A 17,992-nucleotide genomic window follows, 5' to 3' on the forward strand; every position below is an offset into this window, starting at 1 on the left:
AGAGCATGGACTCTGGCGCCTGACTGCCTGGGTTTGAATCCCAGCTCTGCAGCTTGCTAGCTGTGCTCTTGGTCAAGCTATGGGACTTCCCTGTGCCTCAGTTTCCTCTATTGTAAAATGGAATCTATGAGGATGATAATAGGACTTAACTTCTTGGAATTGCCTCAGGTGATGTCCCAGTACCTCCATGGGATCATCACTCCCACTTTGCAGATCTAGGCTAAATCCCTTGTCCAAAGACTCAGCTACTGAGCAGCAAAGCTTGTAGGCAAACCTGGTGGGTGGGGTTAAAAAAATTAAAAAAGAGAGAGAGAGGCAGAGTAGGATGTCAGCCCTCATGGGGCAGCCAGAGCTGTGGGCCCCAGCTGTTTGTTGACAGGTAGGAATGCAGACCCAGTGGTTTTGTTTTGCTTCTGTGTGATTTAACATTTTCTGCTTCATTTCAACGGGGAGTGGCTGTATCAGCTTTTCTGAATGTTACACGCATAGATCCCTTCTCCCATCACATCCTGTCAGAGTCAGGCTTATAATGAACTGTAATTTTGTTGCTGTAGAGGCCCCTAGGATTTGGAGCACTGGGAAGAAGCCAGGAAATAGTTTCCTCTTCCCTGCACCGCCTCTTTTCCTGGCAATTGTCCTTTCCCCACCTCCTCATGGTGGTGAGAATGGAAGCAGCTCTTTTCACATAATACTCCTGTCACCACCATCCCAGGGTTCATCCCAACTGGGGTTCATCCCAGTTCAACGAGCTAGTTGGTCAAATCCAACTTTATGGCCATGAGGGTCCCCTGTCACCACCAGGTAATTAATTGTCTCCCTTCTCTTGAGCAAAAGATGAAGTTAACCAAGTGTGCCTGCCCTCTATTGTTCTGAATTGAATCACAAGGTGCCTTGTGTATACTGTCCCAGAAGATAAATTTTACATATTTCAACAAGGGAAAAGAGAATGTTTTGTTTGCAGAATTCCTGGGAGAACCCTCCCTCTGCCCAGAAATCATGCATACTTGCTGATGAATGACCTGTTCAGTGAACCTTCTTTGCGAAAGATAATAGTTGTGATTGGGTGTGCCCAGTTCCCATCATTTCTGCCTCCAGGGAAGCCATGGGAACAGGCAGAACTCCCCTTTCTAAAGCAGTTGTCTTGTTGTATCCACAGATCTTCACTCTGGGTATGGGCACATCTTTCAGATTCTTCCCTGAAGTTCAAGTGAGCAACAGAGGTCCAGTGTTTTCAAAAAAGAAGCCCAGGGACTTCCCTGGTGGTCCAGTGGTTAAGAATCTGCCTTTCAATGCAGGGGATGTGGGTTCGATCCCTGGTTGGGGAAGATCCCACATACTGTGGGGCAACTAAGCCCTTGCGCCACAGCTACTGAGCCTGCGTGCTCTAGAGCCCGCACGCCACAACTAGAGAGCCTGTGTGCCGCAACTAGAGAGCCTGAGCACCACAACCAGAGAGAAGCCAGTGCGCCACAACAAAAAGACCCCGCATGCTGCAGCGAAGATCCCGCGTGCCGCAGCAAAGACCCAACACAGCCAAATAAATAAATAAATAAATAAATAAATAAATAAATATTAAAACACAAACAAAAAAGTAAGTATCCCACACGTGGGATACTTACAGCCTTGGGAGTGGCTGAAATCACCCGGGGATATGAGTTAAACAATAGCTTGAGTGGGCTATGGACAGAGGAATAACAATTTTGCTTTTTCTTTTGGGAGATATTTGAAGGACAAATAGAAGAAAGAAGCTGAGGGCACTGAAGAAAGAGGATAATTGATGGGTTAAAATCCCTGAAGAGGCAATAAGTGGTGCTGGGAAAACTGGACAACTACATGTAAAAGAATGAAATTAGAACACTCCCTAACACCATACACAAAAATAAACTCAAAATGGATTAAAGACCTAAATGTAAGGCCAGACACTATAAAACTCTTAGAGGAAAACATAGACAGAACACTCTATGACATAAATCACAGCAAGATCCTTTTTGACCCACCTCCTAGAGAAATGGAAATAAAAACAAAAATAAACAAATGGGACCTAATGAAACTTAAAAGCTTTTGCACAGCAAAGGAAAACATAAACAAGACAAAAAGACAACCCTCAGAATGGGAGAAAATATTTGCAAATGAATCAAACGACAAAGGATTAATCTCCAAAGTTTACAAGCAGCTCATGCAGCTCAATATCAAAAACACAAACAACCCAATCCAAAAATGGGCAGAAGACCTAAATAGACATTTCTCCGAAGGAGATATACAGATTGCCAACAAACACATGAAAGGATGCTCAACATCACTAATCATTAGAGAAATGCAAATCAAAACTACAATGAGGTATCACCTCACACCAGTCAGAATGGCCATCATCAAAAAGTCTACAAACAATAAATGCTGGAGAGGGTGTGGAGAAAAGGGAACCCTCTTGCACTGTTGGTGGGAATGTAAATTGATACAGCCACTATGGAGAACAGTATGGAGGTTCCTTAAAAAACTTAAAATAGAACTACCATACGACCCAGCAATCCCACTACTGTACATATACCCTGAGAAAACCATAATTCAAAAAGAGTCATATACATACAACAATGTTCATTGCAGCTTTATTTACAATGGCCAAGACATGGAAGCAACCTAAGTGTCCATCGACAGATGAATGGATAAAGAAGATGTGGCACATATATACAATGGAATATTACTCAGCCATAAAAAGAAACGAAATTGAGTTATTTGTAGTGAGGTGGTTGGACCTAGAGTCTGTCATACAGAGTGAAGTAAGTCAGAAAGAGAAAAACAAATACCGTGTGCTAACACATATATATGGAATCTAAAAAAGAAACAAACAAACAAACAAAAAACGTTCTGAAGAAACTAGGGGCAGGCAGGAATAAAGACGCAGACATGGAAAATGGACTTGAGGACACAAGGAGTGGGAACGGTAAGCTGGGACGAAGAGAATGGCATGGACATATATACACTACCAAATGTAAAATAGATAGCTAGTGGGAAGCAGCCACGTAGCACAGGGAGACTAGCTGGGTGCTTTGTGACCACCTAGAGGGGTGGGATAGGGAGGGTGGGAGGGAGACGCAAGAGGGAGGAGATATGGGGATATATGTATATGTATAGCTGATTCACTTTGTTATAAAGCAGAAACTAAGACACCATTGTAAAGCAATTATACTCCAATAAAGATGTTAAAAAAAAATAAGTAAAAAAAAAAAGAAAAAAAATCCCTGAAGAGGAACTTTGCTGGTGGTCCAGTGGTTAAGACTCTGCTTCCACTGCAGGGGGCACGGGTTCGATCCCTGGTCGGGGAACTAAGATCCCGCATGCAGTGAGGCACAGCCAAAAAAAAAAAAAAAAAAAATCCCTGAGGAGTTAAGGAGAGGTGGAAATCAGAGCAAAGTTGGGGGGCTGTCCTTAGCCTGGGAGAAGATGGGGAGACATCTGTCTCAGTCTGTTTGGGCTGCTATAACAAAATACCACAGACTTGGTAGCTTATAAACAACAGATATTTATTTCTCATTGTTATGGAGGCTGGAAGTCCAAGGTCAGGATGCACTCACGGTGGGGTGAGGGTCTTCTTTTGGGATGTAGACTTCTTGTTGTGTCCTCACATGGTGGAAGGGGCTAGGGAGCTCTTTGGGGGTCTCTTTTATAAGAACACTAATCCCTAGTCTCTTCTCGAAGACCTCATCTTCTAATACCATCACATTAGGGGGTCAGGATTCAACATATGAATTTGGAGGGGGCACAAATATTCAGCCTATAGCAACATCTCTTCCTTTGAGACAAGTAGGAAGGAGGAACAGATATAGGGGCATGTTAGTTAACTTTTCCCCCGAAAGAGTTGAGGTTACCTGCTGAGACTAAATGGAGTGGGCACTATTGGGAGGAATTATCCCCAATGGGCTTTTGCAAGGTCCACATTCAAGGACATCAGTTGATAGGAGTTTATTGAAAGGATACCCAGGGAAGAAAGCAACACTATTATTGATCATTGATTCATTCCAAATATGTATGGGGTCTCTGTTATGTGACAGGCACTGATGTAGGTGCTGGGGATACGGCAGTGAACAACACAAGAACAGTACTTGCTCGGTGGAGCTCACATTCTAGTGAAATAAAAATAGCCCAGTAGATGTGCTCATCACCACCTCCATGGCGCTGAATCGTCAGATGAACTGAACTCCTGATTGCCTCTGCAGTCAGCACACAGAACAAAGCCCATGGCCCCCTGAATATGCCCAGCTGGTGCTCACCAAGTGTGACAGACAATGCTGGTACCCTCCTCAGTATCCATTCTCCCCGTCTTCCTTACTAATACAACCCTGGTTTTATTGGCAGAGACAATTGTGCCCAGTTAAAAAGTTAAAATGTGTCACACAGTCACTTCCTTGCCAAATAGGAGTGACTACGTGACAGTTCAGGACAATGAGAGATAAATGGAAATTGTTGGGTAGGGCTTCATGAGGAAAGCTCATTAAATGGGGGTGCAGACTCAGCTAGCATGCCCTCTGGCCCTTTGCCCTTCCTCCTTCCAGCTGCCTGCAATGCAGCCGTGGTAGCTGCAGTTGAGAAGTCATCTCAAAAGTCTGAGGAAAAGGCCAAGAGATTTGCAGAGATTTCTACCCTGAATCATTTTTTTAAATGAAGTATAGTTGATTTATAGTGTTGTGTTAATTTCTGCTGAACAGAAAATTGATTCAGTTATACATATATACATTCTTTTTTTTTTTTTGGCTGCACCGTGCAGCTTGAGGGATCTCAGTTCCCTGATCAGGGACTGAACCCGGGCCACGGCAGTGAAAGCATGGAGTCTTAACCACTAGGCCATCAGGGAACTCCCTATACATTCTTTTTTATATTCTTTTCCATTATGGTTTATACAGGCTATTGAATATAGTTCCCTGTGCTATATAGTAAGACCCTGTTGTTTATCCATTCTATAATACTAGTTTGCATCTGCTAATCCCAAACTCCCCCTCCATCCCTTGCCCACCCCCCTACCCCTTGGCAACCACAAGTCTGTTCTCTATGTCTGTAAGTCTGTTTCTGTTTCATAGATAAGTTCATTTGTGTCATATTTTAGATTCCACATATAAGTGATATCATATGGTATTTGTCTTTCTCTTTCTGACTTACTTCACTTAGTATGATAATCTCTAGGTCCATGCATGTTGCTGCAAATGGCACTGTTTCGTTCCTTTTTATGGTTGAGTAGTATCCCATTGCATATATGTACCACATCTTCTTTATCCATTCATCTGTTGACGGACATTTAGGTTGTTTCCATGTCTTGGCTCTTGTAAATAGTGCTGCTATGAACATAGGGGTGCATGTATTTCGAATTATGGTTTTGTCTGGATGTATGCCCAGTAGTGCAATTGCTGGATCATAGGGCAACTCTATTTTTAGTTTTTTTGAGGAACCTCCATACTGTTTTCCATAATGGCTACACCAACTTAAGTTCCCACCAACAGTGCAGGAGGGTTCCCTTCTCTACACACCCTCTCCAGCATTTGTTATTTGTAGACTTTTTAATGATAGCCATTCTGATCAGTGTGAGGTGGTATCTCATTGTAGTTTTGATTTGCATTTCTCTAATAATTAGCAATGTTGAACATCTTTTCATGTGCCTGTTGGCCATCTATATGTCTTCTTTGGAGAAATGTCTATTTAGGTCTTCTGCCCATTTTTGATTGGATTATTTGTTTTTTGTTGTTGTTGAGTTGTATGAGATGTTTCTATATTTCAGAACTTAATCCCTTGTCAGGGATTTGCATCATTTGCAAATATTTTCTCCTATTCCATAGGTTGTTTTTTCATTTTGTTTATGGTTTCCTTTGCTATGCAAAAGCTTGTAAGTTTGATTAGGTCCCATTTAAAAAATATATTTATTTATTTATTTATTTATTTATTTATTTATTTATTTATTTATTTTTATTTTGGCTGTGCTGGGTCTTAGTTGCGGCACGCGGGATCTTCATTGTGGCATATGGGATCTTCGCTGTGGCATGTGGGATCCTTAGTTGCGGCATGCGGGATCTTTTAATCGCAGCATGGAGACTCTTAGTTGTGACATGCATGTGGGATCTAGTTCCTCAACCAAAGATCGAACCTGGGCCTCCTGCATTGGGAGCGTGGAGTCTTACTGGACCACCAGGGAAGTCCCTCATTTGTTTATTTTTTGCTTTTATTTCTATTGCCTTGGGAGACGACCTAAGAAAACAGTGGTATGATTTATGTCAGGGAATGTTTTGCCTGTGATCTCTTCTAGGAATTTTATGGTGTCATGTCTTATATTTAAGTCTTTAAGCCATTTTGAGTTTATTTTTGTGAATGGTGTGAGGGTGTGTTCTAACTTCATTTATTTGCTTGCGGCTGTCCAACTTTCCCAACACCACTTGCCAAAGAGACTGTCTTTTTCCCATTGTATATTCTTGCCTCCTTTGTCTAAGATTAATTGACCGTAGTTGTGAGGGTTTATTTCCGGGCTGTCTATTCTGTTCCATTGATACATATGTCTGTTTTTGTGCCAGTACCATACTGTTTTGATTACTGTAGCTTTGTAGTATTGTCTGAAGTCTGGGAGGATTATGCCTCCTGCTTTGTTCTTTTTCCTCAGGATCGCTTTGGCAATTCTGGGTCTTTTATGGTTCCATATAAATCTCAGGATTATTTGTTCTAGTTCTGTGAAAAATGTCATGGGTAATTTGATAGAGATCACATTAAATCTGTAGATTGTTTTGGGTAGTATGGCCATTTTAACAATATTAATTCTTCCAATGCAAGAGCAATCAATTTCCTTTATTAATGTTTTATAGTTCTCAGCATATAAGTCCTTCACTTCCTTGGTCAGGTCTATTACTAAGTATTTTAATTTTTTTGGATGTGATTTTAAAAGGGATTGGTTTTTTTTTTTTACATTCCCTTTCTGATATTTCATTGTTAGTATAAAGAAATGCAAATGATTTCTGTATGTCAAAATCTTAAATCCAAAAAAAAAAAATCTTGAATCCTGCTACCTTGCTGAATTTGTTTATCAGTTCTAGTAGTTTTTGTGTGGAGTCTTTAGGGTTTTCTGTGTATGATATCATGTCATCTGCATATAATGACAATTTTACCTCTTATCTTCCAATTTGGATACATTCTAATTCTTTTTCTTGTCTGATAGCTATGGCTAGGGCTTCCAATACTATGTTGAATAGAAGTGGTGAGAGTGGGCATCCTTGTCTTGTTCCAGATTTTAGTGGGAAGGCTTTTAGCTTTTCACCGTTGAGTATTATATTGGCTGTGGGTTTGTCATAAATAGCTTTTATTACATTGAGATGTGTTCCCTCTATATCCACTTTGTCTACCCTGAATCTTTTTTTTTTTTTTTTTGGGTGCACTGCACAGCATGCAGGACCTTAGTTCCCTGACCAGGTATTGAACCTGTGTCCAGTTCAGTGGAAGTATAGAGTCCTAACCACTGGACCTCCAGGGAATTCTACCCTGAATCTTAAAGTCACCAAGCCAACTCACTTATTCTTGGACTTCTCATTATGTGAGAAAAAGACTTATCTTGTTTAAGCCACTGTTATTTGAGTTTTCTGTTACATGTAGCCAAGCTAAATCCATACATGATACACCAAGAATCATCTGTGTTTGTGGCCATGAGAATGGCTTCTCACATTTTTCATGACAGGGAGTGCAATTGACCAAGGGAACCAGCTGCTGCTTTCTGAAATCCATCACTGCATTTGTTACAAGGCCAAATTTCCCATGGCTGCTCCTGGCTAATGAATGAGCACAGATGGGATATTAAAGCAGGCCCACTCCTGGGAAAAGGTGGATGATGGGTGGCTTTTGCTGGAGGACTCCCCAGTTGCATTGCTGAACTTTCCTGCACCGCAGTCTAGAATGCTTCCACCCACCTTCCTTCCTTCCCTCTCTCCTTCACTCAGGCTCAGACTTGTAGCATGGTCTGATGGTTCTCCTAGGCTCACCTGGCTCCCTCTTCATTTTCTCTAACAAATCATTTCCCCTAATAAATATCTTGGGTATTTAATCCCATCTTGGTGTCAGCTTCTCTGGGAACTCAGACTAACACATTCCCAAACCTATTTATGTCTTTTGTACTCATTATTGTAAATACATAATTTAATAAAGTATAACTAAACCAAAGAAATATGAGTGCAAAAGGAAAGTGAGTTATTTATTTCTATGAAAACTAACTTTACTGCTTTGGAAACTTTTGGAAAAGATAGTCATTTTTTAAAAAAGCTGCTCACAAAAAGATAAATACTATATGATTCCACTTATATGAGGTATTTAAAGTAATCAAATTCATTTTGGTTTTGAAAGTAGAATGGTGGTTACCAAGGGCTGAGGCAGAGGGAGAAATGGGGAATTGTTGTTTAATGGGTAAAAAGTTTCAGTTTTGCAAGATGAATTGTTCTTTGTACAACAATGTGAATATGCTTAACACTGACTACTTAAATGAATATTTTAAAATGGTTAAGATGGTAAATTTATTTTTTATTTTTTTATCTAAGTATAGTTGATTTACAATGTTGTGTAGTAAATTTTTTTAATTGAGTGAAAGATTCTTTAAATTCTACAGTGCTTTACAATTTTCAAAAGTTTCACACATATAATTTAAGATGGTAAATTTTATCTTGTGTGGGTTTTGTTTTTTTACCACAATGAAAAATAAATTAAAAAAATAGCTTTTGAGTTTGGCTTGGGGAAACCACTGTAAAAGATTTGGGAAACTATAAAAACTCAAGAGTCTGCACTCAAATTGCTTTGCATTTGTCCTAAAACTCTTATGCATGTTATAGAATCTGGAAGTCTAGACAATTTGTTATGGGTATGTTCCACAAGAAATGAGGAATTCCAATCAGCAGATCCATATTAAAAAAAAAAAAAAAGCCTTAGCATTACATCAAAAGATTGGCAAGGGGCTTTCCTGGTGGTGCAGTGGTTGAGAATCTGCCTGCCAATGCAGGGGACACGGGTTCGAGCCCTGGTCTGGGAAGATCCCACATGCCGCGGAGCAACTGGGCCCGTGAGCCACAACTACTGAGCCTGCGCGTCTGGAGCCTGCGCTCCGCTACAAGAGAGGCCGCGATGGTGAGAGGCCCGCGCACCGCGATGAAGAGTGGCCCCCGCTTGCCACAACTAGAGAAAGCCCTCGCACAGAAACGAAGACCCAACGCAGCCAAAAATAAATAAATAAATTTATTAAAAAAAAAAAAATTGGCAAGTTAATACACATTTATATGTTTTAAGTTAAAACATGTCCAAATACATATCATTTTTTATGATACTCCTTTTAAGCTGACTTTTTTGTTGAATTGACCAACTTCTGGTTTCAGTTGCATCAGATAAGAGGGCTTCTACTGAAATAATGATAGTAAATGTGAATTGCTTTATTGCACAATTATTATATGCCCAGGGTGAAAGGCTTGAGTATAGTTACAGGACAAGGATGAGCAGAGAAGGGGGGACGTTTCAGGCATCAGGAAGAGGCTGATAAACAGGGCTCAGGGAATAATGTCCTTCAAGATTGAAGGACCTGTCTGGCAGTGCCGAGAGGACTGGAAGAAGAGCAGGCTATAGCCCGAGACAAGAGGGGAGAATGAGATTCTTGGGCAAAGCTGTTCCTGGTGATGGATGACAAGTCCCATAGTGAGACCATGGGAACAGAGTGATGGCTGAAGGAGAAACAAAGGTCACTGGAGTGAGGAGGAGTCATAAGCCCAGGGTGTATGGTGGGTCACCCAGTGAACTCAGAAGTCTTCTAGACTGGCAGCAAGATTGGGCCTGGAGGAGAAATGGGGGTCCAGTGATGTGCTGGAAGCAGCTTGTACTGGCTCATGAGAGCCAATTGTTAAAATTTCAATTTTGTGATCTGCTTGGTAAACACAGCCATTATTAAAAATTTAATTATATTACCTTACAACGAGGTCAACTATATTAAAACAAAGGTAATAAATATTCAAAACTCATCACCTTCAGACATGTTTGTTAGTTGTCTTCAAGGAGAAGAAACATGAGAACAGTTAACAATCCTAAATTCGGAGTGTGGTAGAGTTATATGTAAGGTAGTGCTGGCACAGAGGAAGAAGAAAGCACAGGCCCTAGGGGGATGAGGCAAGTGTGTGAATTTCAGCTTCCCACACGTTTTTCTGTGTGTTCTCCTTTTGCTCCTCTGTACCAGGCACTGAGCTGAGTGAGTTTCATACATTATTTCTCATGTCTTATGGCCACCCTATGGAAAGAAAAATATTTTTTTAGCCTTATTTTTCAGATGAGGAAAAAGAGACTCAGAGAAGTTAAGTAACTTGCCTAAAGTCACACAGCTAATGAATGGCAGAGCTAGAAATCAAATCCAACCTTGTCTCTTTATGACTGCACACTATTACTTCTCCAACAAGTTGTGTTTAAGATACAGAGCTCTAAAGGTAGAAAATGTTTTTCATGTCTCAGCTTTAAACAACTGCTTAATAATTTTCATGATGATATATTTTTTATGTTTATAAAAATATAGATGATCCAGGAAAAGGTGTTGCTTACAAGTTCATTGTATATGGGGTTTCTCTGGTGGCACAGTGGTTAAGAATCCACCTGCCAATGCAGGGTACACGGGTTCGAGACCTTGTCCGGAAAGATCCCACATGTCACAGAGCAACGAAGCCCGAGCGCCACAACTACTGAGCCTGCGCTGTAGAGCTCGTGAGCCAAAACTACTGAGCCCACGTGCTACAACTACTGAAGTCCGCACAACTAGAGCCCGTGCTCCGCGACAAGAGAAGCCACTGCAATGAAAAGCCCACGCACCGCAACGAAGAGTAGGCCCCGCTCGCCGCAACTAGAGAAAGCCCACGCGCAGCACCAAAGACCCAATGCAGCCAAAAATAAATAAATAAAATAAATAAATTTATTTTTTTAAAAAGTTCATTGTATGGAATGATCTCTATCAACATTACTCTGGTGCCAAGAATTTGTGAGAACATGTAGCTTGCAAAAACCAAATTCAATTATGAAAAAACAAAACAGATAATGTTGTTTCACTTTCTACTGTGCCTTAGAGAAGCTTTTCCATAGACTTTAAAATAAACATGTTAGTAATAAATCATATTTTTTGAGCTGTAAAAAAAACCCTCATCACTTTCTAATAACTTTACAACATTTTACTGTTCATGCTCTTAAAGTTATTTATGTTTCTTGTCTCTGTGTGGTGGAACTATGACATAATGGTGTGCTATGGTACATCTTTTCTCAACTCTGCATTCAGTGACATCATGCTGGTAGCTCAAAATCAGCCATGGTGAAAATATTTACATCACAGAAATTAGAGATACTATAATTACAGTTTGATTTATTGTTTTGTTGATTATCTACACTCCTTCATCAATTGTAACTGGAAGTTGGCTATAGATACAAGAGTTAAGGAAAAACCAATGAAAACATTCTCTGAGAATCAACTGGCTATATGAAATTTACAATAAAGAGTATTGTATATTTTATTATGTGTTAAGTTATTTGTTACACATACATATCAGTAAAACATAATAAATATATGTGTATATTTATGTACACATTTCCCCCTAAAGAGCCAGTTGTTAAACATTTAGCAAACACACCTCTCAACTAAGGTCTCCTTCCCCTGAGACTGGCACTGGGGTGATGGTGAACAATTCAGATGTGGACCTGCTCCTTCCCTCCTGCTCCAGAACTCACAGGCTCATGAGGAGTCAGGCACCTAGATAACAACACAGCACTGGGTGGCAGGGAGAGAAGCACGAAGCAGAGGTATCTAGTCCAGGGAGCCATCCAGAGGAGTGAGACTCATGTAGGCACTCAAAGGATGAGTAGGAATCAGCCAGCCAGAGGAACAACGTGAGCTAAACCCAGCTGTTGACAGCAACAATGAAGGACAGAGAGTGGCAAGTCGAGGGACACAGGCCATCGTGTGTCTGCCAGGGAGAAACCGGCAGGTTACAGGATGCTCTATCTGGCCTTGTGGTACCTGGAGGGTGGAGTAAGGGCAGTTTCTACTAGAGAGGGTCCTCTGGACCCCAGTCCTAAAAAGAGTAAGGATTTCTGGGCAAAGGGACAGGGATGGGAGTCAGGTGAGGAGAGGAGAGGAGGGAACAGCATGTGCAAAAGCAAGGAGGTAAAAGAGAATCTGAATTCTTAGAACTACAAGCTGTGCTGGGTGACAGCAGCAGTGGGGAGCCTTGGGAGTGTCCTAAGTAAGAGAGTGGCATAACTAAGATTCCTGTGACTGCTTGGAGGAGAATGGCTCGAGAGGGTGTCAGGCGGGGAAACACTAAAGCAGGGGTCCCCAACCCCCGGGCCCGCAGACCGGTACCAGGCCGCGGCCTCTTAGGAACCGGGCCGCACAGCAGGAGGTGAGTGGCAGGCAGGCGAACAAAGCTTCATCTGCCTCTCCCCATCGCTCCCCATCACTCGCATTACTGCCTGAACCACTCCCCCTGCTACTTCCGTGGAAGAATTGTGTTCCACAGAACCGGCCCCTGGTGCCAAAAAGGTTGGGGACTGCTGCATTAAAGGATGTAATGTCTTTGAGGAGACTATTGCAGTGGTGCTGGAATTGGGTAGTGGGTATGGGGAAACAGAATTGATAGGACTTAATTTCCAGGGGTCGGGCTTGGGTAACTGAGGGTTGACACAATCATTTTTTTAAGAGTACTGGTCAGTTATTTTGTAGAATGTTCCTCAACTTCGGTTTGTCTGATGTTTTCCTCAGGATTAAATTGAGGTTATGCATTTTGGGGGGCAAGAAAATCACAGAAGTCAGTGAAGCCTATCGGGAGGTACATGATGTCAACATGTCTTATCACTGATGATAGCGCCATTTTTGGAGGCAGGATCACAGGAGGAGGAACAAATAGAGGGAAAATATCTGGGGTTCTAGCTTGGGATGGGGCTGGAATGCAGAAGAGAATTCAGACCAGAGACAGAGCTCTGGGAGCCCTGGGCTCCTTAGAGGTAGCGGAGGACTTTGCAGGGGGCAACGTTGCCAGGGGAAGAAGGTATCAGGCTGAGGAGGTAGAAGCAAGACTGGCTTTGCAATATAACTTTTCAGGCAGGTGAGGACTGGAACATGTCCTGTGGTTTTGGTATCCATGGGCTCAGCCAGTGACCAAGGCCACTGTTTATCAGGCCAGGCCCAAGCTGGGACTTGTGAAAGGTATTTTTTCTCTCTGACAGTTAGTTGGAGCAGGTTGGGAGGGGCACTCCAGTTCTAACTTGACAAGTGAGCAGTGGGTATTGCATGTTCAGAGCTGCTGGCAAGGCTGCAAGAGGCGGTGGTGATGAAAATGAGCTGTGTGTAGGCCAGCAGGCTACCCAACGCCCAGCACTTCTAGCTGCCTGCAGAGAATTAGCTCTGCAAGTGTTAGTGGATGCCAAGTGCAAGTGCAGGCGTGGGCGCCCCCAAGTGGTCTATGGGGGGCACTGCTGGTAGAAGAGAAGCAATGAGAGGTGGTCATTGACCTGGGCTTCATGTATAGGCAAGAGGTTGGAGGTCCGGAATCACCTTTGTTCTCTAGATTCAAGCTGCCTCAGGGATCCCCATTTTTTTAAGCTAACAGTCCTTTACTGAGTTATAATCAATAAGTTTTCAGTTTGGTAAGTTTTGACAGTTTTATATACCTTATAACTATCAGCCCAAACAAGATCTAGAATATTTCCACCACCCAGAAATTTCTTTTCTGTCCCTTTCCAGTCAATCTAATTTACCCCCATCGCCAACCAGGAACCACGATTCTGCTTTCTATCACATTAATTTTCCTGGTTTTGAACTTCATATAAGTGGAATCATATAGTATGGTTTTTGTTTGTTTGTTTTTTTGGCTGTGTGCGCAGCTTGCAGGATCTTAGTTCCCCAACCAGGGATCGAACCTGGGCCCCCTGCAGTGGAAGCCTGGAGTCTTAACCACTGGACCACCAGGGAATTCCTCCTAGCATGTATTTTTTGATCTGCCTTATTTTGCTCAACATAACGTTTTTGAGATTCACTCGTGTTGTAGTTATTAATTGCTCATTCATTTTTATTTTTGATTCATATTCCATTGTTTGAATATACAATAATTTGTTTATCCATTCTCTTGTTGATGGCTGTTTCTGGGTTTTAGCTACTACGAATAAAATTGCAATGAATTTGCAAGTTTTTTGTGAATATATGTTTTTATTTCCTTGGGTATATAGCTAGGAGTAGAACTGATAGGTTTAACTACGTTTCACTCTTTAATGGACTGCCAGACTGTTTTCCAAAGTGGCTGCACCATTTACCTTCCTTCAAGCAATGTATAACGGTTCCGATTTCTCCCCATCCCTGTTTTTTAAAAAAATATTATTTATTTATTTATTTATTTATTTATTTATTTATTTATTTAGGCTGCTCTGGGTCTTAGTTGTGGCAAGCGGGATCTTCGTTGTGGCATGCGGGATATTTAGTTGTGGCATGTGGACTTCTTAGTTGCAGCATGCATGCATGTGGGATCTAGTTCCCTGACCACAAAGCTGGGCCCCTGCATTGGGAAGCATGGAGTCTTACCCACTGGACCAGCAGGGAAACTCCTCCCCATCCTTGTTTTTTTCTTAAATTAATTAATTAATTAATTAGGCTGCATCAGGTGTTAGTTGCAGCACGTGGGATCTTCGTTGCAGTGCACAGGATTCTCTCTAGTTGTGGTGCGAGGGCTCCAGAGCACTCTGACTCAGTAGTTGTGGCACGTGGGCATAGTTGTCCCGCGGCATGTGGGATCTTAGTTCCCCGACCAGGGATCGAACCCGAGTCCCCTGTATTGGAAGGCAGATTCTTAACAACTGGACTACCAGGGAAGTCCCCCCATCCCTGTTGATACTTATTATTGTTTGTCTTTTTGATTATAGCCATTCTAGTGGATGTGAAATGGTATCACATTATGGTTTTGACTTGCATTTCTCTCATGACTAAAGATGTTGAGCGTGTTTTCAAGTGCTTATCAGCCATCTGTATATCTTCTCTGGAGAAATTTCTATTCAGATCCTTTTTATATTTTTATAGTGGATTGTTTGTCTTTTTATTATTAAGTTGTAAGAATTCTTCATAGGACTTTCCTGGTGGCGCAGCAATGAAGACCCAACACAGCCAAAAATAAATAAATAAATATCCCTTAAAAAAAAAGAATTCTTCATAAAGTCTATATGGAAGTCTCTTATCAGATATATGACTTGAAAATACTTTCTCCCATTCTGTGGGTTGCCTTGGGGAGGTTCCAGTCTGCTTGGGGAAAGAAGACAAACATGGGGGCGTGAGGTGGTGGGAAGGTGGTGTGGAAGGGAGAGGCATTGTAGGGGAGGTCTAGGGTGAACTCTCTGAGCTTCAGGTTGCCCACCTAGGTAGTGAGTGGATGAGTTGCACTGACATTGCCACGGCTCACAGGCAAGAATGTGCGTCACTGTATACTCAGTGCTGTGCTATCAGGCATATATACTTACGTAAGGGTCAGTGACTTGTCATCTTGTAAGACCAGGAGCATGGACTAAGGTAGAGGGAGCAGGAAGCTCTTTTTTAAGAAAGGAGACTCCGTGTTGCAAACTTCCACAGGACTAATGGGTGACATTAGAAGCAGCAAGAGTTGCTTAAGAGCCAGACAGGCTTGGATTTAGATCTTGGCTGTAGTCGATACTACTACATAGTGTCCCTTTAGCCATTCCTGATGGCTTCTTATATTCTTATTCTTATCTTCTTTCCATATATATGCTTATATTCTTATTCTTGTATTCTTACTGTATGTGAGCCCCTGGGATTTTCTGCCTAAGGGCTTTCTCTGCTTAGAAGGCACACAAGGAAATCTGCAAGTTCCAGGAGCAGCCCTCAACACTTAGTATCCTCATTCTTTTGGCGGGATAACTCACTGTATTCTGCATTGTGCCTTGGAGGTCCCCAGTAGAATTGCCCACAGTCGTAACCTGCTCATTACTGCACCCTGAACTGAGTTCCTTTCATTTCTTTGTTTCAACTTCCTCCACTCCTCTACTAGTGCTTCCTGGGATTATCTCTCAAATACAGCAGTGTTCGCTTCTGGGGAAACCCAACCTAAAGATACTGGTTCTTCCACTTCTTAGATACATCAATTCTATTTTCTTGAGCAGATCACCTTACCTCTCTGAACCTCACTTTCCTTATCTACAAAATGGAGGTAAAAAGATTTACTTCATAGGATAGTCACGAGGCTTAACATCTCACTCAGATATATATAGGGTTCAGTAAATGCTAATCCTCTTTTCTTTCCAGTTGTTTACTGTCCTGTAAATAGATATTCTCCCAGAGACTGTTGGGTGGACATGCCTCAACATGCCTCCTACCATAGCTGAGCAGGAAAAGATAAGCAACCTGCAACTGGCCCTGTAGGTGACTGGATTACTGTTCCCGGTCATTTGCTCTCTCCCTGTTATAGGAGTAAACATCCCCACTGTTTGTCATGTCTTGCATCCTCTAGAGGGAGCAAGTCTCCCTATTGCCCTGGCATTAGCCATAGGACATGCGTTGGTGAGTGGCATGTGAGCAGATGTGACAGTCACCACAGTTGAGAAGAAGCTTTAACTGTTATTGCACGGTTTGGCTCTGGCTCTTTTACTCCTGCTCTCCACCATGAGAAAGACGTGTCCCTAGAGCCTGGCACACAGTATGAGCCAGCACTTATTAGACACTTATTGTGTACCAGGCAATGTCTCAATTGTTACCTATGTCTACACGTGTTAATTCATTTAGTCCTCACAGGAACTCTAAGACATAGGTACTATTATCATCATCCTTATTTTACATGCGTGGAAAACTAAGATTCAGTAAGGGTGAGTGCCTTGCTCAAATGTACACAATTGGGGAGGGGTAGGCAGTCTGCCTTCTAGGTCTATATTCTTTTATATATATATATATAGAGAGAGAGAGAGAGATTTTATTTATTTATTTATTTATTTATTGGCTGCGTTGGGTCTTCCGTTGCTGTGCGCGGGCTTTCTCTAGTTGCGGCGAGCGGGAGCCACTCTTCGTTGTGGTGCGAGGGCTTTTCATTGCAGTGGCTTCTCTTGTTGTGGAGCACAGGCTCTAGGCACGCAGACTTCAGTAGTTGTGGCTCGCGGGCTTCAGTAGTTGTGGCTCGCAGGCTCTAGAGCGCAGGCTCAGTAGTTGTGGTGCACGGGCTTAGTTGCTCCGCGGCATGTGGGATCTTTCCGGATCAGGGCTCGAACCCGTGTCCCCTGCATTGGCAGGCAGATTCTTAACCACTGCGCCACCAGGGAAGCCCCTCTAGGTCTATATTCTTAATGACTGCACTATGCTGTTTCTCATAGTTACTCAACAAATGCTTGTCAAGTAAAAGTTTGTTTAAATGACTGTGACTCCTGAAGCATTGTTTCCTTCTATTTACCCAGATTCTGAACGTACAATCCCCTGGGACAAAGATGGGCTTCTGACTTTGGACCTGGGCACTTTTCCTGCCTCAGTTGTTAGCTAAATAGGAGGCCCTTCTAATTCTCTTGATTCGGGAAAAGTCATCTGTGGATATCAGATGGGAACCCAAATATTTCTCCTGTCGGACCCACACGGACCACAAGATATCTCCTGTAAATTCCTTGTGGATCCCAGACATCTCCACTGTAGATTTCAACATGGACCTCAGACCCCTCTCCTGGAGGCTGATGTGAACCCTATATCTTTCCTGAGGCCCACATGGACTCCCAACATCTCTCCTGCAGGAGCCATGTTTGATAACCTCCTCAGGGTCATGTTCATTTCATTGGGTCCTCTCACAACACTGTAAGTCAGCTAAAGCTTGTCTTATAGCACGATAGAGGGCAGTTATTATGCAAGTGAACCAGGGACAGGATCAAAAGCAGAACCTCTTTGTCCTGCCCTGTAGCCCATGACTCTTCTGTCCTGATTGGCATAGATTATGCTTCCTGCACAACACTCCATAGCCCC

The sequence above is a fragment of the Eschrichtius robustus genome, chromosome 1 (genome assembly GCF_028021215.1).
Source record: "Eschrichtius robustus isolate mEscRob2 chromosome 1, mEscRob2.pri, whole genome shotgun sequence".
In the NCBI taxonomy this organism is placed as follows: Eukaryota; Metazoa; Chordata; class Mammalia; order Artiodactyla; family Eschrichtiidae; genus Eschrichtius; species Eschrichtius robustus.